Source organism: Lepidothrix coronata, unplaced genomic scaffold (genome assembly GCF_001604755.1).
Source record: "Lepidothrix coronata isolate B3197 unplaced genomic scaffold, Lepidothrix_coronata-1.0 Scaffold54, whole genome shotgun sequence".
Classification (NCBI taxonomy): domain Eukaryota; kingdom Metazoa; phylum Chordata; class Aves; order Passeriformes; family Pipridae; genus Lepidothrix; species Lepidothrix coronata.
The window spans coordinates 4,457,612-4,484,244 of record NW_016690234.1 but is presented as its reverse complement, the minus strand read 5'-3'; the positions used below and the strand labels follow the sequence as shown (position 1 = coordinate 4,484,244).

The window sequence follows — 26,633 nt, the reverse complement described above, 5'->3', positions numbered from 1 at the left end:
GTTGGGGGGACTTGAACTTGTTTATGTCTTCAGCATATTTGAAATTTCTGTTAAAATATTTACCAATGTATTCATGAAACATGAATAGTTGAAGGAATGTGTTTTGAGCTAATGCCCTTTCCCAGGTTAATGATTAATAGTGTGAGAACTCAGCTTGGTATTTACTGTATCATGACACAAGTAAATTGAACTCTAAGCAAGCCATTATCTATTTTATTTATTTGTTTTTTAAAGTATGCCATGTCAAATTATTAACTTCTGGAGTAGAAGGGTGGTAAAAACATGGGTCGGGCAGTCCCCATGGAGCCTTGTGGGACTCATTTGTTCACACCCTGTGTGGTTCTTATAGAAGAAGGCTTTCTGTTTCCAATGCAAAATCTAGATCTTTAAACACATTTTACAAAAATATTCATTTCTGTCTTAATTACTGTATTAAAAAAAAAATTCATTCTCTGTCACTTGTTATGATAGTAAACTGCACCTTCTGTTCTCTGCATATATACAGTGCTATTTATTTCCTGTGGGAATGAATTTTTAAATTATTTTAAGCAGAGAAGGACTAGAGGTTCTCCATATCTTAGGTACTAAGAAACTTCAAGATCAATTTTGACTCGAGATTTTTCAAATAGTTTTGCTTTCATTTAAGCTTTATGTATGTTCAATTTTTAATTTTGTTCTGCTCCTTCTCCTTATCATCTTTGAACAAAAATTTATTTAGAACTTGAAAGGGCATTTTACTGTATGATAATAATTTAAGTAATTCAGTCATCAATAGTAATTATTCAATATTTCTCCCTTAGAAAACAGATGGAGTTATAAAACTGATATAGGTAAAGTAGAGGTCAGTAGAGAAAGAGATTTAGTAAAGCACGTTTTGAAATTTGGGAAATTTATTTTCTATGTTTCCGACTTAAATGACTCAAAAACAGTAGTTTGAAAAACGGCCTAACTGCTCATTTGAGTTTTTGGACTATGCTAATGGAAACAAAGAAAAAATTTTGCTCATTCTCAGTATTTAAAAAAGTCAAAATAGCAAGTAGAGAATATGCTGTAAAAGGATGTAATCATCAGGAGAAAAGATGACTTGAAAATTTGGCCATTGTTGAATGTCTTTGAAATTCTAATTTGTGTCAACAAACAAGCCTAATTCAAAATCAGTTTTCAATGGACCAACTAAGGGCACTTTACTCATTTATTTCCCTGCCAGATTTTGATATTATCACAAACATGTCAGCACTGTGGCTATTAAAAAAATCAAAATTTTCAACCTTCCTAATTCTGTAGGAAGAGTGTTTTATTTCACTAGAAAAACAGGTATTTTGCTTGGAATGGAAATATTACTTTTCAGGAAAGACTGCCTGGAAAATTCTGTCTGAAATGTGAAAGCTTCAGAAAGTTACAAAACCCTAAAATTTTTAGAATTTAGATTAGAAGAAAAATACTTGGACAATATTAACTATCCTGTTGCTAAACCTGTAACTAGACCTCCCTTGTCTGCAAAGACTTTAAGGTTCTAATTCCATTTTCCAATTCCCAATTCGTTCATGGTAAACCAGCCACAGTTTAAAGGCTCAAAGGTGTTTCACCTAATTTTTCTTATATCTCCAGATAGTGCATGGCCAAGTTATTTAGATACAAATAAGCCTTGAGAATATCATCAAATCCATTCTAATTTCATTCATGCCTTGGAGATAATAATTTAAAGAGCTAGTCACTGCTTGCAATTAAGCATGGAGAAAATAGATCCGTCCCATAATTTATGTCTGCAAAGGTTGGGCTGGATTTGTAATTAATGTTTGCTCCTTTTAATGAAATACTCCAAAGGTCTGCACTTCTGTCATTCATGGAGGTAATTTTTCAATTGATTAGTAAAATAATACTTGAAAAGTAAATGCACCTGCTTTAGCACAGAAATGTCTTAGTCAAGTAGAGACAATGATTGGAGTGCTAAAAAAATATCATTTCAATACAGTAGAGACTGGAGTTTTACTCCTCCAGAATTCAGAACTCCCACTAAAGAGAAAAAAGAGAAAAGGTAATTAAACCTCCAACAACTTCTTCAGCATGCTTTTATCCAGTTTAATTCCTGAGTGGTTTTCAGCATAGCTAAATACTTTTAGGAACACATGCCTGAACTGTGCGTTTGTACAAGTGAAATATGTCTGGAAAGCATATGTTACAGCAAGACATAATTTTTGTATTTGTGTACCTTAGAATTTTGAGGGGGCATGAACAAATAATTTAAAATTGGAAATTTGTTTCTGTTTGGAATAAACACGTAGAATTTGACAGCTCATTTGGATTCTATTCTTATTTCCATTTCAGATTTAAACCTGTTCAAGCAGGCAAAATGGCAAGACTTGGGAGGTAGGTTTAAAATGGCTTGTTATGTCCCTCCTACAAAACAACCACTATCAAAGAAAATTAAATAAAATAACAAGCCACTTCTGACTGTTTTCAGGGAATTGATAAGGATTTAGTTTGAATTAATCCCTCCAGAAGGCATGTTCAGTGACTTCTCCTGCTTTGTTAATTTAGTCATTTTGACACAAAGTCTTACTATTCCTCTACTACAGACACCTCACATTTTGTAGCAGTGAGCACTGTGGGAATTGACTGTAAGTTGATTAGACAGAATGCAGAGCAGAAGCCACAACCTATGCCAGATTTCTTGGGGGCCACAAACATGGTGATCCAAGAGGTTTTGAACCCTGTGTCATCTGGGACAAGCATTTTGCTTTCAGAGAAAGAAGCAAGAGAAGTGAATAAATGTGGTGAAAGAAGCCCTTATCCGGTGCTCAGCCTAGTGAGGCAGAGTAATCCAGACAGTGGAGCAAGAGAATGTGTGTCATCAGAACATTTAACTTTGAGGATAAAAGTTTATAATTTTAATGCTATGGTTTTAAGTGTTTGAATCATCTGAAGGATCCAGCTATTATTAAAGCATGAGCAAAGCAGCATCTAAGGACTTTTAAAAATCTGCACCTTGAACTTAGTATAACTCCCATTAAAGTCAATGCATGCTGAGTCAGACTTTAATTCTTTTTGCACCCTAGAGATTCAAAAGGTGAAAATCCTGGCACTACTGATGTTTTGCCATTGACCTTGTAGGGTCAGGATTTCATGCTAAAAGCCATAAAATGACACTGACATTTCGTCATTGCTGTCTTGGATCAGATTCATAACAGTGACCCAGGAGAGAAACATCTACATAATCCATTACTACTGTGCATCTACCCAACACTGTCTCACCACCTTGTTTAAAGAGAGGGAATAATCTATGATTTTGAGCTGCCTTTATTTTAGCTCAAATGAAGAAGAATGGAAAAATCCTGATATTCATTTTTCAATCACTTTATTTAAACGTTCTAAGTAAATTCTTGGTTATTTTATATTTTATGTCAATTTAATTGGAAAATTCTCTTTTCAAAATGAAGGAGGTTTTGTTGGGTAGTTTTGGTAATTTTTTCAATACTATTCTAAAAAAGGTTTGTAGTAAAACCGGAAGGCAAATTTCAGATTTATAGTCCCTTGTGAATGAAGTGCTTATGATTAACAGTGAGAACTGTGAAGAGTTTTTATAATTCCTTAATGATCCTTAACGAAATATTTAATTAAAGACCAGCTGGAAAGATATTCTTGGTTAATAAAAGGAAATCAGGGGATGAATTGATTTCTATAATGGCAGAGGACATGCAATATGTGATAGATGCTACATATCATTAGTAGTTAGATACAATAAACTGATAAAATATAAAATTATCCTGCTGGTCCCTATTAAATTGTTTTCCAGATTGAAAATGCAAAATATTGGCTGTGCATTCCAGATGATAAAAGTAATAGATTCCAAACTCATGGATACAAGTATACTGAAAAATACAATTTAAACCTTCTGCAGGAAATAGTCCTATGTATAACGTGGCTACTGATTTTCAGATTTTTGATGCTGTAGAAGAATATGAACCAAAATGTTAGGGTGAAAAATAAAATCTGAAACAACTCTACTGAATTCAGTGGAGTTCCTTGAATTTGCTGAAATGGATAAGCTTTGCCCTTGCTGTTCTGTGCATATTTCTCTAAAAACACAGAGATGAACCAATGAAAATCACTTTCACAGAAACAGAGAAGCACTGAAAAAGAAAAAATTTCTGATCTTATTAAAGAAGAAATGAAGCTCAGCAAAAATTAAGTGAATTTTAATTGCATGAGGCTTTGCCTCAGATTTGTAGGATCACTTGATGTTGTAATTTCTTGGCTATTCTAGATAAGCAAATACACAGAAGATTTGTCATCTCTGTCCTTTCTGCTAGTCTCTATTGCCCTACATTGCAACTTTTACGTGGTTTTAACTTTGCAAAAAGAATTATCTAATTCATCACATACTAATTAGTTATATAATTTAACAGCTTTTTTTGGTTATAAGCTGCATATTTTCCTTTTGTGCTGCACACAACTGACAGTGAAGGATATTGAAAACATATACATAAATTTGTCAGCTGCAATCTCACAATAACTAGATGACAAGAAAAAAAATCATGCTTTTGGTAAAGCCCATCTAGGACAAATTGTACAGGAAATTTCTCCCAGCTGCTGCTTGTTATGCACTGGGACAACTGCAGCCAATGTAATACTGTGGAAGCAGGTCTGAAACCCAGGAAAAGATCTGTGAAAATACAAACCTGTAAGAGAAATTATCCAATGACGGAGGCAACTGCAGTAAAGTAGTCCTATTAAATAATGAGCAGTAATAGGTGACTGTCTGCTCTAAGTCACCCTTTAAAGCATCTACTACCTGCTGCAGGCTACAGGATTAATTCTGAAACATGTAATTTAGCAAAGGATCAAGACTTCAGTCTGTTCAGTCTTCAGCAGCAAATAAATTGGTGGCAAATGCTTTGGCATAGGTTGTTGCATTACTTTGTGGCAGTCCCTGCATCCAGTGCTTTCAATTATAATTCTGTTTCTTCCTTTTGACAAAGCTTGGTCCTCTGTGTTCCTCAACTCGGCTTATTTTATTAATTGCAACTTTGCAAATTTTTAATGTCTGTTTCTTCTTTCTAGGCTCATCTTCAAATACATGTATTTTTGAACCCCACATTTTCAGAGGTAAGAAATTCTCTCTGTGAACTGTCTGGTCAGGTGAATAACTTGTTGTTTAAAGTCTGCATCCTTGCTTTAAAATTCATCCATTTTTCTAATTATATTTGCAATAGAGTCATATTTTTAAAAATATGCTGTATGGAGAGGGGGAAGGGAATACCACTGTTTGCCCACAAGGCCTGTACCTTCTGCTACTGCTGTTTGTACTTAGCCATACATGCAGTTACCCAGTTTATGCTGCAGCTCTGCTGGTTAAGGCACTCAGCTTCTTGTGTAATTTTAAGATGTATTTCCAAAGCTACAAAGCTTTGAAGAGCAGCCCCTCACTGCATCTTCTGCATAACTAAAATTGGAAAGCAAATCACCTGCTGCCACTACTATTTTTAGTAATGTTCAACTGAGAACAATGCGTAGCTCAAAGCAGGGGTAGAGACTCTGGAAGCATAAGCAGAAGGTGTCACTGAGACAGAACTGTTGTTCTGCAAAAGGCTGTGTCACCCAAATGAACCAAATGTTCTGCAGAGCTACAACAGACAGGTATCAGAGTAAAGCCAAACAAGGTACAGGGGGCAAAGTGTTTCAAGTTCTCAGTTCTGAGCATAAGCATTTTAATATCATTTCTATTTAAAAATGTTCAGTTATGATATTCCCTATTAGCTTGGTTTTTATAACTTTCATCCCAGTGATAGGCTTGCTACCCTACTAGAATCAGTGGGCTTGCATGTGTTTAAGAACAGACATAGCTTGAACTGCAGTTGATCTACTTATTAAAGCAGTGGAGGTTTACATGTTTCATTAGAAATCATAAATCCTGCCTGTGAGTTTTGTGCAAACTTTGTTTATCCTTCATTAAAACTTCTCTTTGTTAAGTAACTGCAGATACTGAGGCATTAGGTGTACTCATATTACTCAATTTTGTTTCTCTGACCTCCTTCTGAAGGAGTCTACGGAGACTAATTTAAAAACCTCCCTTATATTCCTAGAGGAAAGTGGTGTGAACATTCCTGTTTGTGTCAAACAGCACTCAGAGTGCATATACTGACTTTACTGGAGTTATTTGGGCTTTCCACCACTCAGTGAGACCTTGGTGTCCTATGAGTTTTATGTAGTTGAACATCCAAGTCAGGAGTGATATAAAGTTTTTCAGGAATGTGTATTTAAACATAGGTTAATAATAAGATTTAAAATGTTTGTTTTCCTCTTAGCATCAATGAAAGCATATATTTATATGCTGAGCTCTTGAAAATTAATTTCCTGGGCTTCTCTAGGGATGTAAGGTTTGTGTACAATGCACGGTTTTTCCGTGTATTATTTATGAACAGAGGGGTATAATCTGGTAGCAACTCCCTTTGTGCACAATTTTTTAAGCTCTTGAAGTCACTTTAGTTGCACTGAACTTTGAGATGAGAACGAAGCCCTCTTTCTCTTTATTGAGAGTTTTTCTTAGAATGTGAAACATGTTTACTTCCAGAATACCATGTAAATTTTCTTAAAGAGGTGCTTTGCAAATAAGCTATTATGGTACTAAAGAAAACATTGATTAGTTCTAAATGGCAGTAACAATTCAAGTGCATGTAAAGACAAGTGCATTTTCTTTCGATGTTAAGCCTCTGAATTTAATAATTGAAGGAAAAAATACAATAAGGTGCAATAGAAGAAGCTTCTGTGAAGTGCATTATGCAATTATGAGTGCCATAACTACAATTGCCTTACCGCATCATAGTATGTTTTCTACTCAGACTGTCTTTTAAAACAAAATATTTTTATTACTTTTTTATTTGGAAATATGTACTATTTGGAAAAGGTTGTATTTTATGTGATGATTCTGTTGATTTAGGAAACCACTCTTGGTTGAGGAAATCCAAAAACTCAAGACACCATTCAAGTGAATACAGAATCCAGCTGAAGCAATCTGTTTATTTTTAGTCTTGTCAACATTGTTTTATCATGTGAAAACTCTGTTTTTAGGGGATTTCTTTCCCAGTTCCCTCAATTAAATCATTACATTTTGCTTAGCATACACAAGACCAGAATTATTAGAAGACAGATTTTGGCTGTTTATTGTGCTACTTGACTTGGAGAATTGCATAAGTCATTAACTTTCTAGATCAGAGCCTGATTGTACCATTCACAGAACCTGTGTACTGGAAAGAAGCTGTGTGATGGCTGTGTTTACATAGTCAAATCTGTTGCAAAAAGGAATACTATAACCTCTTCTTCATCACATGAAATAGGCCAAGAAGTAGGACTACAATTATAGTAGCAAAGATTTAGATTGGACTTAAGAAAACCCACAAAACAACCCAACTTTTATAATGGTAAGATAATAAAGCACTGAAATATATAGCCTGGGAAATTTAGAAGTCTCTGTCTTTGGAAATCAGCAGGAGCAGGTTAAACAACAGCTGTCTGAAATGATACAGATACACTTGTCCCAACTCTCAATGTTTATTTCTATTATTCAAACAAAACTTCTGTGTTGCATATCAGGGTTTGGTCCATTTTGTTTTGGCTTTATCCAGCTTCCTGAGTAACCAGCAGTTACATGATTTATATAATATGCAACTGTGAAAATATAAATGCCACATTGGGAGATAGCAAACATATGTTATATTTCAAACCATATACTCATGGATACATTTCTGGCTTTCTGTTCAGTTTCTTTTTTGTGTATACATACACGTTATTTTTGCATGACTTTGTTCTTTGTTTATGTGTTTAAATTGCTGTTAAACACAAGGTACAAATAGTAGTTTGTGTGTAATATTACTTTTTTTTTACATTTACTTCCCCACTTAATCCTAGCAGCTCATGGAATTTCTTACAATTATTAAAGGGAAAGCAAGTATTCAGAAAGTAGATATATTGGGGGGTGGGAGTGAGACAGATGAATAAGGAGATAAGCAGGAAAAGAAAAGATATAAGAAAAAATGTAAAGGATAGGGAGGATGAATTTAAAGTGGTGAATTATGACCCAAATTAGGATTCTAGGGACTGAAATTCAATTTTGCATCTTGAAAATGGAAGAAGTAACAGAAGACTTAGCCTGGATGACAGAGGAAGTACATGTATTAACTAAGAGGTTGTACTGGATGAAGCTCAAAACTATAATGAGGAAAGGTGGTGGGAAGGTGTTTGGCTAATGAAACAGGTTATCTGCTAGTGGAAATAAAAGTCTGATCCATAGTTCAGGGATTTTGGTGTAGTTCCAATAAGAAGCACATTTTAATTGTGATTAAGCTAAAGTTCCTTCATGTGAAAGAAGTGTTGTGGTTGAAGTGTAAAAGTAAAGTATAAATGTTAAGAAACACATTTCTTTTCACAAAGAAAGATTTCCAAGAGTTCCTTTTTGTTCCTTATTAAAAATGTGGGGCATAGGTTAGGAGAGAGTGGTACAGTTTGACACAGCCATTTAGTGAAGGTGCATCTTGGTTGCTCAAATCACAGCTATAACCCCTCCTGTTTTGCAGCTCTTCATATTTCATAGCAAATTTTCATATCAAATTTTCTAAAGTCATGTTTTATTTGTTTTCCATGGATGCTGCTATGTGCATACAGATATGTACACGCTCATTTACAGTGATTTCTGATCTAGCATAGTTTTGTAAAGACCTCCAGCTCAATAGCATTAAAGATGATAAATGAATGTATAAATCTAAGGGGAATGTACTAAAGTTAATAGTGAGGGTGGGGTTTTTTTGCACAAAATAACTATGGTTTCCAACATTTTTCAAAGAGGTTCTTTCTCAGCTTAATGTGTGCTGATAAAGATCTGTTCTATACAACATTTCCTTCTTATCTCACCACCCCATATCTGCAGTTTTTCCTTATGTCTATTCCTTTTAAAATCCAATTTTCTAGTTATACTAGTATTTATTAAAAGCTTGACTGTGGGGTCTTTGTTTATCCAAAGATCTATTTTTATCATAACTGTTTGTAATGATTAAACCTCAACAACTTAAACACTTTACACAAAATAATGTATTTTCAATAAATTGAAATATTAACCAATCATATGTAATGGTTCAGTTCTAGCAAATGGATTGCTAGAAATCCTTAGGGTTTCATATAAATTGAAAACTGTATTGACTGATCAGGCTGCACTCGAATTACATTGCATTTGGATCAAAAAGCATAGAAAAAGTTCTCATTATAGTTCCCTGACATTAATTTGAGCATTTTTATATGTGTGTCCTATTAAGTACTTTAAGTGCTTTTTGATAATTGTGCTTTGTAGTTTTTACAGCACTTCAGCCTATTCCCAGTTCAATTTCCTCTTTTATCCGATGTTTGAAATATTGATTTCTGACAGATAAAAGCAAACCTTATAATCTCAGCAGCATGCAATAAGTGAGTAAGACGGGGCTGCAGAATGCATCAGGGAACGGTCATATTTGAAACCGTCTTTGTTTTATTACATTTCGTCAACAGAATTTACTTACCGCTTGCTGATATTTATGTAAAAGCAGGACTCCTGATAGTCCAGTGATATTACCAGTTCCTGGTATACTTTTGCATTTAGTAAGATAAAAGAAGAAACTCCCTTGGTGGTTGATGATTGCAGCTGCTTAAACTGCTGTCAGCTGGCTTGAAGTAACTGTGATTTATCTTCCTCAGATTGTGCAGCGTTGTGTCCGTGAACTTCCAGAGTTTGCATTAAAAAGTGACAGAACATCAGAGTGCCAGAAGCTTCTCATATTGTGGCCCTGAAGGTAAAAGCAAAAGAAACCATGCTTGTTCTATGTTTGGGGAACACTGTCCAAACCCTCTGCAAAACTCTTGTGACATGAAAGAGATCTTAAAGAAATGGGTTGGGATTTTGAACACGGACTAAATACAATTAAGAGATGCTAAGGAATATAGACTTGGTGCTTTGCCTTGCATGTTTTCATGATGTTTCTTCTGCAGTTTCTAAAAACTTGAAAGAGGAATTCCGTTCAATCCAATTTCTAGTTGATTAGTTAATGATATGTTAGGAATTCAGTTTGCCTTTTTTTTCCTTTTCCTTATCCTGTACAATCCAGTATCTCACAAGTAACATTGTATTAAACATCTCTACTCAGCTCCGTTAACACCTGCAGTAAAAGAGCAGAAGAATATACAGGAAATTAGCTGCTTCATTTCTGGCAGTATTTCCTCTGAATTTGTGAAAATTTAGATCAGAATACTGTTTTAGAAGGTGAGAAAAGTTCCTCAGGTTACACAGTAGCTTTGGCAATCAATAGTAAACCTATCAAAGTGAGAACACAAGTCTCCATCCTGAACACCAGGTTAGGAGCAAACTGAGTATCTTTCTTTTGAGAAATACTTTTTTGAGAGGGATCAATTTACCTGAGAATAGAAGCAGGTGAAATAAATGAATGGGGGATATGATTTTTAATAATTTAGACATTTCTGAGATGAACATTGAGATTTTACTTAATCCCAAATTAGCAATTGCTAATTCAGTCACATGTTTTCGTGTTCAATCCTGGAAAAACTTGAAACAACCACCTCGTATCTAGGCCTTCACACACTTGATTATAGAATTGTTTTCATACTAAGGACATTTAAAAATGTTATATGAGTGAATTTTAATTATTATGATGGACTAGAACTCTGCCAGTCTCTTAGCAGTTAAAGTTTAATCTCCAATCAATTGAAATTTTCATTACTAACCAATTAGCATTTAAAATTTTAAGTGATAAGTATTTAACTGCATTCTGGACATAGTGGGTTGGTGATAGAAAAGCCTGGCAGGGTTCTGGGGAATGGCAGGTCTGGAAAAGTGATTTGGTTAAGGCTGTCAGGGAGAAAAGAGCTTCTGAGCCCTACAAGCTTTGATCATAACTTATAAATAAAGGCCGATGGAGCTGAGATTGCTCAGTAGCAGAACGTGCTAGAGATGGTGCCTGTAAGGAAGGGAAAACAGTGGAGCAATTAGGAAGGCGTGGTTGTCTAGGAGTTAATATGGTCAGAGCTAGAGGTCTAAACACAGGGATCAAGGCCCAGTCAGCCCTCTCTCCATCTGGGCTTGGCTGCTGACATCAAGCTGTGCCAAGACATTTACACACCAACGTGTAAGCAGAGGCAGAAAATGCTGTGGCTGATAGAGAATGAAGACTGACTGGAGCTAAACTTTGCAGCAAGGTTACCTCAGTGATGATTTGACAGTTGGGAAGCTTGGACCAGCAAAACCACAGAACTGAAATAATTCAATATTTGTCAATAAGGAAAAAGACAAAGACACTGTTGGTTGAATTATATGTATATTATATGTATATTTACCTTGAATATTCAAGTAAAAATCTATAAGCTCCCAAAACAGCAAAATAATCTCTCTTTATGTTTTGGAATGTGCTGGCTGCACCCAACCCAAATTTCTGTGTCTCAGCAGACCAACTCAGAGATATGTGCACATGTGCAGGTTACATTCCTATACATTCCACATATGCAGGTAAAGCACCAGCAGCAAGGATTCTGCAGTGGGTGATATAACTGTAGACAATCTCCATTAGAATTTCAAAGGAGCTATTTAGCATTTTTCATATTGGGTAGGTTATTTACAGTTCACTATTTAAAAGGAAAAAACATTGAGAAAGGTTTATCTTCTAATAAATCAAGACTATTATGACGTCAAGTCACAAAGCCTAAGGGTATGAAGGCAGTTGCAGAAGCTACCTCTTGCAAAATATTATGTATACTATATTATACTGGCTAGCTGAATTAAAAGTGCTTCTGTGAAGAATTAGAAACAATTAGAAATGAAAAAATACAATGTGGAAAAAATAGGACTGACAATTTTTTGTTGAGATTCTTGTGGGAATCAAGTTGGAAAACAAGCCACTGAATACACCAACTGATATTTTCTAATGGTCTGTTTGAATTTGACATTATATAATGTTGTATGCATGTGCATTCCAGTATTATAGCTGACAGAACTATCCTAATGTTTTTATCTGTGAAATTTCATTTTAAAATCTCAGTGTTTCAACTGATAGCATTGAACACATCAAACTAATGCTGTTAAAACTATGAAGTGTTTGGAACAGTTTCAGAAGACCAAACTATATATAGTTTGACCCTAACTTTGTATATGGGAAGGATTATATTGGCCTCAACCATCTAATTCTAAACTCTGGGACTCCAGTAGGCTGCTTGAGGACTTAGTGCTCTATGTGTATATTTGGAAGTATTTTTAATATTTCTTCATAAAAGGCAAACTGGTAATATTAGAACATGTTTATATAATTAAAAAGTAACTTATCTACTTCGTAAAAACAGTGTAGACTGAATTCCTTTTTTACCTCAGTCTTTCCACCTTCCTCTTTCTCTTTATTCCCTTTGATGTCTGCAGCTGTTGTCTGACAAATAAGGCCAGCAGCTGCCTGCAGTGCTACTGTTTTACCAGCTGCTAAAGGTCTGCCTTCACCAGGCACCGGGTCCTCTCCCGGCCCGTGGTGCAGGGAGTGTTTGTCAGCCTGGTGGCACACACAGCCTGCAGCTGACAATTCAGTCTTGTCACGAGCTCTCAGCCTGGAAGTACTCGGAGCCCGTGTGCTCGTGTTGATTTCCTCGTTAAACAAAGTGTCCAAAGTGTCAGAAGAATGAATTCAAGCACGTTACACTACATAACCAAATGACAATATTTCTCTCATTTTAGCTCCTTAATATCATCTTCAGCTGAGTGGGAAAGGACGCAGATTGCATGACCCTGGGGAACTTTGTTTCAACATTTATTATTGGGAAAAGTATGCCTTTCAAAAGATAAAATGTATTTCAAATATCAAATCTCTCCCTGCGCTGAGCTAAATGCTGCCTTGATGTATGCATTGTACACTCTAAGTTGACAGATGTGAAGTACAAGTAAGAGCAGAATTCGACCAGCTAAATTTAACATAATAAGATTACAAATACTACAAGGGCAAAGGATTTTCTAAACATTAAATGCTACAGTGTGCCTGAATTCTGTTTTCAGATTTAGTCCTAGATAGTCTGGTTGTGGGGCTGCACGGTAACAAACCAGCAGAGTATCTCTATTTTGAGGTAGGGATCTTAAATGTGCAGTGTTTAGAGTGACAGCTACTCATTGATGTACTGGGAGGATTTTATCTAAGTTTACCTTAATATTTAAGCCTTTTTTTTCCCTTCCTTTCTCAGATAATTAGAAAACATTCTTATCTCAGAATATATCCCGGAAAGTGTTCGATTTGCTTGAATTATTTAAAGTTATAATAGGAGGGGTTTTTTCTGAATTTTGGGGAGGTTTTATTGTTGTTAATAAAACCTGTTTTTAATAGTGTTTGCAAATGCGGAGCACATGGTTCAGCTGAAACTTTTGCCTGTGACTGGGGCAAAGTTTTATCGTAGTGACCCACTGTCATGGCCTTGTCTTTACTGCTCTTACCATAGAACAATCACAGAAGGAATTGCCACACGAGATCTTGTACACCAACATTTTTTCAGCAGCTAAATGTAACAAAATAAATTCGTATTTCTGTGCAAAACCGCCACTCACACGGGAGCAGATAGGGAATATTCCAGTGATACAGGCTCCTAACAAGCTTTTCTCAATTTCACCAGTAGTGGAATGTCCAGAAAAAAAAAAAAAGATAGCAAAATACCTCCTTTGCAACAAAACAGATAGTAGCCTGGTAGTTAGTGCTTATCAAGGTGAAATCTCAGGATTCAATAAGAACAAATTTTTCGGAAAGGTTGTAGTGTTTAGCTCTCAGTTATCACTGGTTAACAGAGTACATTCTCGGATGATGGGTTATTCTTAACTTTTGGGTTCACCTTCCCTTGCAAATGATTTGTGGGAAAACGTAATTCAGTGGGTATTTTCATCAATATTTTATAAAAGGTCTAGAAAAGCACATCAACACAAATATACCCAAACACGACAGTGGTGGTCCAGGCAGTCACCTGAGAAAGAGAAATGCAGACTGAGCATGTTATACCAGAGCAAGAAATGGAACTATGGTTGTTTCCATTACCAGTCAAATGAGCAAATTATTGGGATGGTGGATTCTTTGAGTAGTTTTGAAGGTCATCCCTCATAATCTTTTCCAAACATTCCATTCTCATTTAAATAAAAAACTGACTTTCCAAAGCCTTTTCTGTCAAGCTGTAATTACTTAATTCATTGTTCAAATAATTCTTTTTGTATACTGCAGTTGGAAAGTAATATGTAGCATACAGACAAAAATGTCTCCCCTATAATGATCTTCACTGTAACCATGCACTACTGGGGCAGGCATATGTGCATCCAAGAGGTTAAATTTAAAATTTATTTGCAAGTACCACAATTTCAGTGGTATTTGACCACTTATTTAAAGAGTAAATGTGGCTTTTAAATTGTTCTCTTGAAACAAACCTTGCTGATGTTGGGATTTGGGGAGGTATTTTACTGAAATGGATTATTTTTTAAAGAGAGAGTTTGGGGAGTGTGTGTATGTATGGTTTTTTGTTGTTTTGTGTTTGGCTGGTTGGGTGGTTTGGTTTGGTTTTTTTGTTGTGGCAAAGATAAATCTGAAGTTTAGTAAAGCTGTTATTACTAAGGAGAGATATAAACCAGCTACAACTTCATTCCTTGAACTAATCAGATCTTTCTGGAAGATTACACAAGCTGACTGAAGGAGACCATTCACATTTCCCCTTTCCCAGTGATGGCATTAGCTCAGCCTGCATGGCCTCTCTGCCAGGTTCCCACAGGACTTGTGATTTCTGACTTGACTTCTTTCCTGACTACTGCCCTATCCCCTCTCCATCTTTGTCCAGTGACTCTTCTTCCAGCCCTAGAGCTATAATCTCTTGGGATATTGTTTTTAGGGCTATTTTAGCTAAAGGTAGCTAGGTTTTTATTTACATGCTTTATTCATAGATCAGAGGGTTTTTTCCCCCTTTATTTTCTTTTTAGAAGTGAGTGGATATTGGTGTAGCATCACACTAGCAATAGCTTACCAACAGGCTTCTTGGCTGTTCTGTGGACCTACAAAAGCCTGTTTATGGAACTCAGGTCAGTCAGAAATGTACTTTGACAAAGAAGGCAAAGAAGATTGTTGTCAAAATTAAGAGGATTCACAGAATCAGCATTTTCTTTATGGGGAAAAATGGAAGAAAATAACTGCTTTTTTCAACATATGCAGGATAAAATGTTTCAATTTTTCCTTCCTACATGACTTCTTTTCAGAATTTGTTTTTTGTGTGTTACACAACTACAGTGGAATTGATTCCCTACCAGTACTGGCAGGACAGTAGTAAGGAGAGCCTGGGAGTTGTGTCTCATTACCTTAATGAGGGAAAGCTGTGAAGTGAAACAGCAGGAACTTGATTTGAGGAAGCTGCCGTTTTTGAGTTTGGTCAGAAAAGGTTGCTGACTGCATGCAGCTCGGGAGCCATGGGGACGTGAAGAGATGTGCCAGTGGGCTGGTGAGTGAGTGGGGCTGCTTTGGGGGGGTGGTACCCACGAGCTCTTTCACTATGGACTGAGCCACTGAGGCCACTGCTTGCTGACACCAGGTTCAGAGTAAGCCATAAAGGTTTTATCTTTTTGTTAGAAGAAAGAATTCTGGGCTCAAGGAAGCACTGCCTAGGATTAGAAAGGTATGAAATTTGTGTAGTGTGTGCTAAATGAAATGAAAGCTGCCTGCACAGCCCTTCAGGGAGAATCTCTTAGCACAGAGTGTTGTCTTAATTTTATCCCCTTGAGTCATGCAGCGAGCACCTATATGCTAAAAAAGAAAAGTAGGTTCTTCCATAGCAGTATTTTATATAGGGATCAGGGCTTGGTACAACATTCCTGAGCACTGTGTACTCAGGATCTGGGTGTTTAGGAAAGTGCAAAGAGATTGACTAGGAAATGCTTTGAAGTTTTTTTCCCACTGCCTTTACATATGGCTTCTTATGGAAATGCCATCTTCTCCTGTGAGAAAGGGCATACTGTGCTTTCACCCCTGACTGCATGGGCACTGTACATCCAGTGGAATAACCTGCAAGAGAATCCTGGTTTTGTCACTGCCTTATGGCATGGAGCCTTTATTTGTGCAAGTGTCTTCTCTTCTCTGACCCTTCTCATTTCTTCACAGTAAACTAACTGTAAAGCACTGTTTAGCATCATATTGCTGCTTAAGACAAGCCTGCTCTGCCTTTTCAAGAGGATCTATTATCTATGTTTTAGTCCTCTGTTAAGATCAGTATTTGCTTTTTTTCAGCTCTGAGCCCAAGTGGAGGGAGTTCCCCTTTGTCTACTAGATATAACATAAAAAAGTACCTATAGGGCACTGTACGGTCCTGGCGTGTCCTTTGATTTGGTACTGAAATATGAGCAAGAATTAATCACCAATACAACTCACTAACATGAAAATGAGTGTTGTGCATTGAAGAACAGGTATTCCTGACAACAACAAATACTGTATTTGGCTATTAATGAATGACCCTAATTTAAAGAGAAGAGAAAAAAAAAAAGGGTAGAGATAAAAATTGTAAAATGAAGTTGTCCCTGTAGTAAGACCAGACATTCAGCTATTATAAATTGGCAATGATCCACTGGCTTCCACACAGCTATGCTGATCATGCCAGCTGAAGGACTGACCCTGAATGTTATCAAAGTTTTCTTGGAGGTGGCAGGAAAATAAATCCTTTACAATTTCCTCTTTAAGAACTCAGGATTTCCGTTTTTATAACTGCAAACTTCCAGAATGAAATGTGGAGCGCAGAGACAGGCAACACCACGCTGACTGTATTTGATTAGGGTAATCCTTTTTTTCCTTCTATGTGGTTACTACAGCCAAGCAATTATTTATCATACTATCAGTTGCTTGAAGCACTGTAGACTACAGGTTAAATATTCTCATGTCAATGTGAGCTTCTGCTCCAAGGTCTCATTGAAATCTAATGACTTTCATCTTCAAAAGAAATTTTAATGAGCTCAGAGTATCTACCCTTCTGTTTTAATTGTTGTACTTTGTACACTTCACATTCTGCAGATCAAACCCACCTATTTTTCATTTTTTTTCCACCTGAAAATACTGTTGACAAGCTCTTTCCGGAGCTCTCTTCTTCTGTCCACTTTTTATTGGTCATATTCATGTAAGATATAAATCCAGAAATATGCAACACATGCACATTTAAAACCCGGAACAGATCTAGTACTTACCACTGAAGAACGTAACATGTGCCAGCCACTGTTACTTTGATTAGCCTGAAATCAGAGATGTCTCAGATGCTGGTGTCTGTAACAGTCAAATAAACCCATTAAATAAGTGGTGGTAAATGTATTTGGTACGAGTATCAAAACTTCTTCTGGACTACACGTGGAACAAAGCTCAAAAAGAGGTATTGCTGTGCCTCTCTATATAGGCAGCTACATATATACTGTTGTCCTGTTCTTTTCTCACTTTGTGGGCTGCTGTGTGCATGTCTCAGGTGCCATTTTTTCAGTCCCATCGGCATCTTCACACATTCTTGTGTTTTCATAATCCCCTTTTTGCTACGAGCATCCTTCTTTCACTCATCCTCATAAATATTAATTACTGTGGTGTGGTTGAAATAAATACAGTTAGACAGTTTTTCAAGTGGAAAGTTATTGGGTTGTTTCTAAGAAGCTGTAGTCTTGAATTCAAAGTTCTGGTCAATGTTTAGAATGTAAATGAAATGGGTGTGACCTGGGACTGGCTGCCAGCAGTTGTAGGGGTTGTAGCTCTCTCAAGTATCTGGCCTTAATAGTTACGTTTTCAGTGTTCTTAACAGGCAGCATTTGATTTGTTCTGTTCCACCAGCCCTTTAGAGAAAATTGTCTCCCATTCAGTTTCTTATAAAATTTTATAATTTATGGCATTTTAGTACCTTGCATCTAGGTGTGAAACTTTTCTGTGTCAGGGAGAGTGAGCCTGGGAAGTCCTTGGCGTTGTATAATAGACTGAATGAATACAGGCTGAGGGATTCTTTGGTCAGTTCTACAGATCTAGAATTTATTTCTTATTGTGCTCATCTGGTTGTACAGCAGATGACACTGCAGAGAGCTGTACAATACTACTCCAATTACAACAGCTAGCAGGCTGTTAAAATGATGGTCTCCACTCCTTACTAAAGGTGGGCCACCATCAAATCTGGGTATAAGATGTTAATTTGTATTAGCAAAAAGTCCAACATTAATGTTTTTACAAAGTTTTTATTACTGCATGAAACCTTCTTGGAAGAGTTTAGCATGTGCTTGATTGTGGGAAATGAGGAATGCAGCACAAAAATATTTTGCTTACATTTCAAAAATGTATAAAATGCATCCATCATGGAAGATGGAATTGGATGTGTATTACACTCAAGAATGGTTCAGACCCTTGAAGCTCTACAAAATCTACGTGGTGTTTAGAATAAGTATTAAATCTGTTTTCAAGATTACCGAAGTAAAGCAGTGAGACACAGATCTAGATCTGATCTAAGTATTTGAGTATTTTTAAAATTATTTTTAGAAAAGAAATTACACATTAGTAGTTGTGCTCATCTCCTTATATGATGCTCTGGGTTTAGAACTAAATTACCAGTTATTAAGGAATTTTCAAAATTGCCCTTTTTTAGCTACTAATTTACTATCAGCCATCCAAAGACAGATTCGTAGGATATAAATGAAATGCTATAATTATACAAGGGAGTGGGTCACTGACCTTTGGATTGCAATATCTTGTCTCTTTTGTCCTTTCCTTATACTACCCAGTCTACACGATGAAATTGCATCTTTTTCTTCGGTTGTCTCAAGAATGAGGTGGTATTGGAAACTAGTGAGGCATGGCACAATGTAGGTGTTCATAGCTTGCAATAATTTACCCATTTTCATTTTGTTTGATTTTATTAACACCTGTGTCTCCAGGGAACACAGGGAGCAGGGGAGGAAAGGAGAGAATACTTCAACAATAATCTAATGATCAGCACTTACACTCCCCCCCAGCCCTGCTGTTATGTCAAATGTCAAGATACCTCACAGCCAAGCAATTTATAAAACAAAATGCGTATCTATAAAGGAAGAGGTGCAGATGGTAGAAAGCTGTGTGTCATGCCATGCACACGTACATGGAGGACAGCAAGGGAGTCATTAAAAATATGGATTTCTTTTGTAATGCAGTGGCTGTTTGTCAGCTGGTGTAATTGTCATACATCAATGGAACCACTCAGAAATATAACATCTGAGGAATTAGTCACTTAATGGAAGTTAATCAAAATTCTTTATAGAAGGGTGATAACGGATTCTTGAACAAAATTTGGAGACAAAGGAAAAAGCATATAAGGAAATATGGGATTGCAATCTGCTGAAGTTTCATCTGGGTATTAGTTTCAGGAGTATTTCTGAAGATGTTGGTATTCTAGGCAGTAGAAGAAAAAGATTTGCTATCAAGTCAACCAAAATACTACATCAATAAAAGCATATGGAAATAGAAGGTATCGAATGAGGTCTAAAATAGCGGGTTGCACACTAAGAGAAAGCTGAGTTTAAACAATATACGTGAATTGAAAAGCCTGTATTCTCTTTTGAGCCACTTGGGGTTTGAGGTCTTAGGACTGAGTCCTAAAGCACAGCATATAAGGGTGTGCTGCTCTGCAAAGGATCTCTGAGCTAACCTGGGATAACCCACCTCTGCAGTCAGAAGCAGGGTAGCGAGGTGATACTGCACTTTTATTGCCTTCACTTCAAGGAGCTTTCTCGTGCCAGAGCTCATGTTCCTGAATGCACACCTGAGCTCGTGTTTCTGAATGCACACCTGCAGCATAGAGGTGGCAGCTCATTTAGAGTTACCACCAGTATTTATACACATGGCAATACATCAGAGTAATCAACCTTATCAGATCTGTGGTTTAACATGCCTGTGAATCATTGGTTTCACTCAGTTGATTTTTTTAATAATCGGGCTTTTTAATTATAATTGAACATGGCTAAGGTTTTAAACAAAACATGATTTAAAATTTAAAAGATCAAATGTTTTTTCTCCCTGAAAATATTGCCTGGTCAAGAAAAAAAAAAAAGCTGCCGTTGTTTGTGGGATTAAATTCAATCTTGTGATTTTTCTCAGTTGAGTGAGGGGAACGTGGGTAGAGAGAAAGACAAAAGGTTGTGCAACAGCAAAAAGAAAACCATGACAGAACATCAGAAAATGAAAAATAAAGGCATATTCGAAGAGTTTCTGGGACTTGCTATGATTGTCAGTTCTCTTAATCACAGGTTTTGGTTGTGAGGTACCAGTTTTGTAGCAGGCAGCAGGAACTGAAGACTGTGACAGTCCTGTATTGCTTTAGTGCTGTAGGGTCTAAGTTCTGGGAAGAGTGAAAGGTGGTCAGCAGCTGTATGAACAGGCAAACTCTGATGTTATCTTCCTCCTCTGTCTTGATCTCAGTCGATCATCTGTCACATGTTGCTGTGTAAATGTGCAAGAGTGAAATGAAGTCAGTGGCCTGGCCTCACTGTTCACTAGGAGCCAGAGCCACATGGTGTGCAGGTGGGCAGTAGAGTTGCCCTGGCAATGTAGGAGGGAGAGGAGCATATTAACAGATCCAAGAATTTACATCCACGTGTGTATGCCCCCACACTGTTACTTTCTGTTGGTAACTGGTGTTTCTGAATTGAAGCACCTCTACACTGCCTTCTCTTTCTGCAAGCAAAATGAGTAACACCACAAGTTGCAATTGTCAATGGATGCTAGTTTGAAAAATGATTCATACACAGTGTTCTGGCCATCTGTGTGCTAACATCTGGGTGGAGAGCAGTTTACTCCCTGATGGAATGGTGCTTCTGTCCATCTAGTTGACTTAACTAAAACTGCAGTCTGCCTTTGGTGAAGAACTGCATGTAATAAAATGAGGTTTGTCTTTTCCTTTTCCCATTGTATATTTCTTTGAATCAAATCAATATCCCTAAGGAACCTTGATCAGAGGATTATTGGGAGTGTTTAGAGGTGAGCAGTTGCTGTGCAGCACTAGGAAACAAACTGAGGCTGCAAACAGAAAGCAATGGAACCCCTCTGACCCAAACTGCATTCTGCTGAGTGAGGTGAGATGCTGAACAACACCTCCTTCTCTAGGAATAAAGGCAAAATAATGTTGCATTCATCCTCTTGAGCAATGCTTCTGCTTGCTCTTATGTCAGAATCCTCAGGACATCAAGAAAAGCATAAAGCATGAAATCTCACCAGAGCCATAAGCCTCTCCTCACCTTTCTCATCCACTGTTACTGTAATCAGCCTTCAGATCCAGGTGGCTTTTGTGGTAATCTTTGAGAGATATTGGCAACAAGGTTCCAAAACAACAAAACTATTCAATTCTATATGGCGTGGGGGGCTTTTTGTTGTTATTCCTTAAGAATTTCCTGTTGGGAGAAACAAAACAATGTAAGACTTTGAGTTCAACAAATCATTGCAAGAAACCAGTAGGTGCATTTTTCCCCAAATGCCGCTGCTGGTGGCTTGTGCTTCCTTTTTTCCATACTGTCATCAGTAACACTATTACTAAGTATGCTTATATCTACCTAATAACCTTATTGCAGTTGTGCCAGGACTGGTAACACGTGATGGAACCTCGCAATAACTAGTCTGGAAATAAGAAGAGACTCTTTTTTGGGCAGCTTGACAGTAACATTCAAGATGGTGTAGTTGCCTGTGCCTGTTTCTTATTTCTGCCTATACCTATGGCAACAATCTCTTCTTTCCAAATCCTGATTCTTTGATTTTAAGAAAGGCAGCTTTGCTGAGTGCTGGGGGTGTCTGGCATGTCTGAAGTTGTAGTGTGTCAGTGAAGTAGCCACAGGATGATTCCAAAGATCTAATTTGGAAATTGAAATAGCAGGAAAAATGAAGCTCATGTGGAAAGGACTGTCTCAGTAGGGCTCTTGGAATTCTGTTCAAGAAGGTGCTTTCTGAAGTTATTGCTTAGAAGAGTCAATGACTGATCTCTTGATCTGGTAACTAGGGAAACCTCCTCAGTCATCTGTATGTTAGACATCCTGCAAGCTTTTCAATAGCATGTTGAGATTCATCATTGGAGGTAGCGGGTTTGATTCCTCAGCATTAATGGTTAATTTCCTATACACTCAGAACAAAATTCTTTGCTAAAATCACTCTTTTTTTCCTTCTCCCCACACCCCCTCCATACAATTCACTGCACCACTTTGATCTACTCTGAAACTCACAGGTTATGTCAAATACCTCACATTCACTTTTGTGCAACCACAGCAAACATTTGCCCAAATAGCCATTTAGCTTTCCAAATAGTCACAGGTATGCAATTTTGCAAGCTTGTATGCAAATTATTTAGCTGTGACTTTTCCTGTGCATAGAGTTAATAACTGTAGCTTTTGCCTAAGATCTGGTTTTTAACAGTAAAATATTCACACCCGGAGGATGGGATGCCATCCAGAGGGACCTTGAGAAGTGGGACCATGAGGTTTAATAAACCTTGGGTAATTTGAGGACCCCATTGTTTCCCTCAGCAAAGAATTATGTGATGAAATCAGTACAAACTGACTTCAGCTTGAATTAAAAGCTCCCTTATAGGGAAGGGCAGAGAAACATCTCTTGATTTTATCTTCATTGAGGGCACTTCACTCTTTTACAGTTTGTTCTTTAAAGGTACACAGACTTTGGTGCTTAAGTAGATCAGTGTTCAAGTTGTCTACAAATTGCTACAAACCTAACTATAAAGATTTAGGGTCTCTCCTTCCAGGAACAGTGATTTTTCGTATATCCTCCCAAAATCTGAACATCACACAGCTACTTGATGCTGCACTTTAAAACACAATGGAAATAATTTAGTCAAATAGAATGCAGTTATCTGTGTCTTGTTTTTGACTAGGACAAGAGGGTTAACAGCTTGGTAAGTAGAATGTGGTCAGCTGGGCCAGTAGTGGCTACAGAAATTCAAACCTTTAATCTTATATCTTACCTGAATGTGTTTACTTATATTACAAATTACATGCATTCAATTATATTACAAATATCCTCATACTACACAGGGAAAATACTTCAGTTCAAAACCTGAGGAAGAATCTCAATGTACCATGTCCTCTGTGCCACTTTCTGAAAAATTATTCTTTTCTGAGTACTGCTTTTTCTTAATTGTACATATGGGATCTGATGCACTTTGGTATACATCCAAACTAAAATACTAATTCCAATAGAACTGTTAACTTCTTGCAAGATTTTAGGCCTACTGTTCACTGTAATGTTAGGTTACTAGAGAAATCATTAAAACATTGTAGATAAACTGTACAATTTCAGTTCATGAAAGAAGAGATGTCTTGTATGTCTATGTTAACCTGTTTCTCAGAAACTGATAAGTAGCATATTCCAAGGAGTTTAATTGGATGCTGTTTATAAACTGACTGTACCAAATTTGGATTGATTCCAAGATTGCTATTATTATGCTGAACTGAACAAAGAGAATTCAGTTTTAGTGACAATTATGATCATAATGTATGTAATGCATAGATAGTTCTCATGTCTAAATATCTGACCTGATGCACCACATGAGAGGCCCAACGATGAGGATAACCTAAGTCACCGCTCATTGTACTGTAGTGCTGTAGAAATAACGTGTTCTTTGATAGCTGATTATAATAAATATGCAATATATTGCTAATGAGAGTCCTTTAACCCACTTTGAGTGGTGGTTAATGTAACCTCTCACTTTTTTTGGAAGTTCAGTGCTATGAGCTCTGTGGTTCCAGTAAAAATATGAGAGAAATTCCTCACTGGGGATGAGTAGGAAGTTTCACTCTGCAGTCAACAAGCACCTGTCTTCAGCAGGAGCAAGATTCAGGTGTCTGCCCAGCTGACCTGCTGAATATGGTGTTCAGTCCACCCTGCTTCACCACGTTCTTCTTTGAGACATTCTGTGAACCATGTGTTCTACTTGGAGTTTATAAAAAGGGTTACCTTCTGAATTCCCTTTAGGAGGTATTTACAAGTCCTTCTTTGCCCTTCCTACCACAGAGCACCTTGTAGTCTAGATTTCCAGTCTACATTGACCATTCTCATGGGTAACTGTCAGTTAATTTCTCTGCTTCCTTGAAAATGTACTAGTAATCCATCCTACACAGGTTGTATATGCAGCAAAACCCAACATGTTTCATGACTGGAAAAATCCTGAAGAGACAAATTGAGTGTACATTAGTTCACTCGTTCTGAGGGCCTAGTGCTGACAACTACTTCATAACGATCGCTATATTTTTATTCAGGTTTTTAAATTTTTTTTAATTATTTCTTTTTTTGGTTGTTGTTCACCAGAAATAAATGCAAAGATAGAGAAATTTCCTTACATACTTAGATCTGGAGATAACGAAGAAAAGAAAGCTTCTAAATATCACAACATTATGAGATGGCAAGGGTCTCTGCAAAGAGTGAATACAGATGTGCTTGAGACTTCAATACGTGAAGTTACTCATCTTCTGTAGCTGAAAGAATTTACATGGCTTTATTACTGGGGTATTGCTTGTACGTGAAAGCTAGATATGTTTGAGATACTGTCAGCAAGTTCTTTGAAGGTTTGGGCATTGACAAGATGGAAATAAACATTGCTGTGAGCTGAATAATGTTTAAAGAACAATGACATCTCTTCCAACTGCTGCCAGGATTTAGCCTTTAAACAGAAGTTAGTTGATAGGCCTCTTTTAAGGACAAAGTTCACCAAAGGATTTGTAACAATATTGTCTCTAGATGATAGTAACAAAAAATAAAAATAGTCTAACTAGCCATTCATCCCTCTGCTGAGCTACTAAGTAAGGGCAAATAAATAATATCCTGGTACCAGATTTGTTCTCATTGTAATAGTTTTTTATTGTGGCAGGAGTCTTTCAGTGCAGAGAAATAAAGAAATGAGAAAAAGACAACGTTATAGTCAACTTTGGAAATTTATTTGTAGAAAAGTGGTTTCTGGCAGATAAACATTGTAAATTTCAATACTTCATGTAATGGCAAACATTCCCTCTCCTGGAAGCATCTTTTTCTAGGCATAATGACAGTATTTCAGTTTTAACATGTTATAATTAAGTGATGATCTTTACCCTGAGCAGCACGGTGCAGAACTGAGGCACCTGAGTGAGGAGGTTCATTTGCCAAGGTAGCACTGACATGGGTGTGCCAGTTCCACAGAAAACTGTCAAATGTATAGAGTGCTTTGAGAGAAAAGCTCCCAAATGTAGCTTCCCAATACTGTGCACCAGACTTCCTCCTTGAGGAGGAGGCCCTTGGGGGATGTGCAGTAAATACGAAAAAGCTCTAGTTACTGGAACAAATTTGTAGTCTCATCCAGTATAATTGATACCACTAGAGCCAGATTTTGAAATGATCACTGCAAGAGATCTTTTCAGCTGAGATGCTGCAACCCGATCTTTCAGGAGCTCGGTGGCTATGCCATGAAATCCACCCCAGTGGGCATTGACCCACTGCCAGGGCACAAAGCTTTTCATCAATGCATTTGCATACAAGTGATGGCTGACTCCGCCAGCTGTACTGCCCACATGCATGCCCTAACCCTGTTTTAGCATGCTAAGTTCCTTATGGCTTCATTCTTTTTCAAAGCAATACAGTTTCTATTCCTCACTTCACACTGGTGTTGTTCTGTGCAGCTTCTGATCTGCTTAAATAGCCCAGTGTAGCCATGACTAACAAACCATTTGCATTCAGAGCACCAGCTTCAGGGGAAAGACACATGGTGCCTATCAAGGGATTTGAACACAGAACAAAGTACAAACACTCAACCTGTTTTAAATAAGTAATCTTCCTTGCTTTAAAGAAGTTTGAAGCACCGAGCTGTGGTTTGTTCTGAAAGGCCCTTCTCCGACACGCTGAGTTCTTTCTTTCAGTGTAAGCAACCACCTCCTTCCTAGCAGCTAGAGTAATCAATAACCTGAATTCAGATTACTGAGAGTGCTGATTTAAGTGGGTGAGAGAGTGAGTTTAGTTCCATAACATTCATGGTTTGTGTGTGTGTTTTGTATTTATAAAGAGAGATGACCTTTGCAATTTTTAGTGATAATTTTTTTCCATCTGAATATTCAACTTGCTATCTGTCTAATCAAATCTATCATTTGGGGCATATTCTGTATTGTTCTGCAGGTCAGTCATATATAATCAAGCACAGTAACACCAATTCAGCTTCCCTTGTTCACCTTCATAATACTGATAATATTGAAATCATGTGGATGTAAAAAGAATTGGGGTTTGGCCTCTTTTGTGGGCAGTTTTATTCACTAAGTTACTCTTTAAGCCCTTTGACCTCCCTTGTATTCTTATTGTCAGAGTCTCACAGGTAGACCAAATTTGTTGGCTATGCATACCAAAAATTTCTGTTAAAGCCAATGGAAAGTAAAGTTTGGGGGTTTGGGGTTTGTTTGGATTTTTTTAATGAGGAAAATGTTCTCTGGATCAAAATATTACTGAGATCAGTGAAAAAATTGGTTTTGTGACTTCAAATGTGATTCATTAGAGTCTCTTAATGTGTACACACCAGGCTTCTGTTTGTTGCTTTAATGCTCTGTTAGGTTGTATTTTTTAAGGCATGAAATTTGCCTAAGAAAA

At 37.0% G+C, this 26,633-nt stretch overlaps 1 long non-coding RNA gene across 1 annotated transcript in view; it reads left to right on the top strand.

The window, feature by feature from the left end:
• The window catches only part of LOC108497955, a 182,144-nt gene that overhangs the window by 123,628 nt on the left and 31,883 nt on the right, over nt 1–26,633 (top strand). Inside the window, exons 10-12 of the long non-coding RNA XR_001875019.1 lie at nt 2,326–2,367; nt 5,062–5,106; nt 9,718–9,812. This is a non-coding gene — a long non-coding RNA (uncharacterized LOC108497955). The remainder of the gene's footprint in view (nt 1–2,325; nt 2,368–5,061; nt 5,107–9,717; nt 9,813–26,633) is intronic.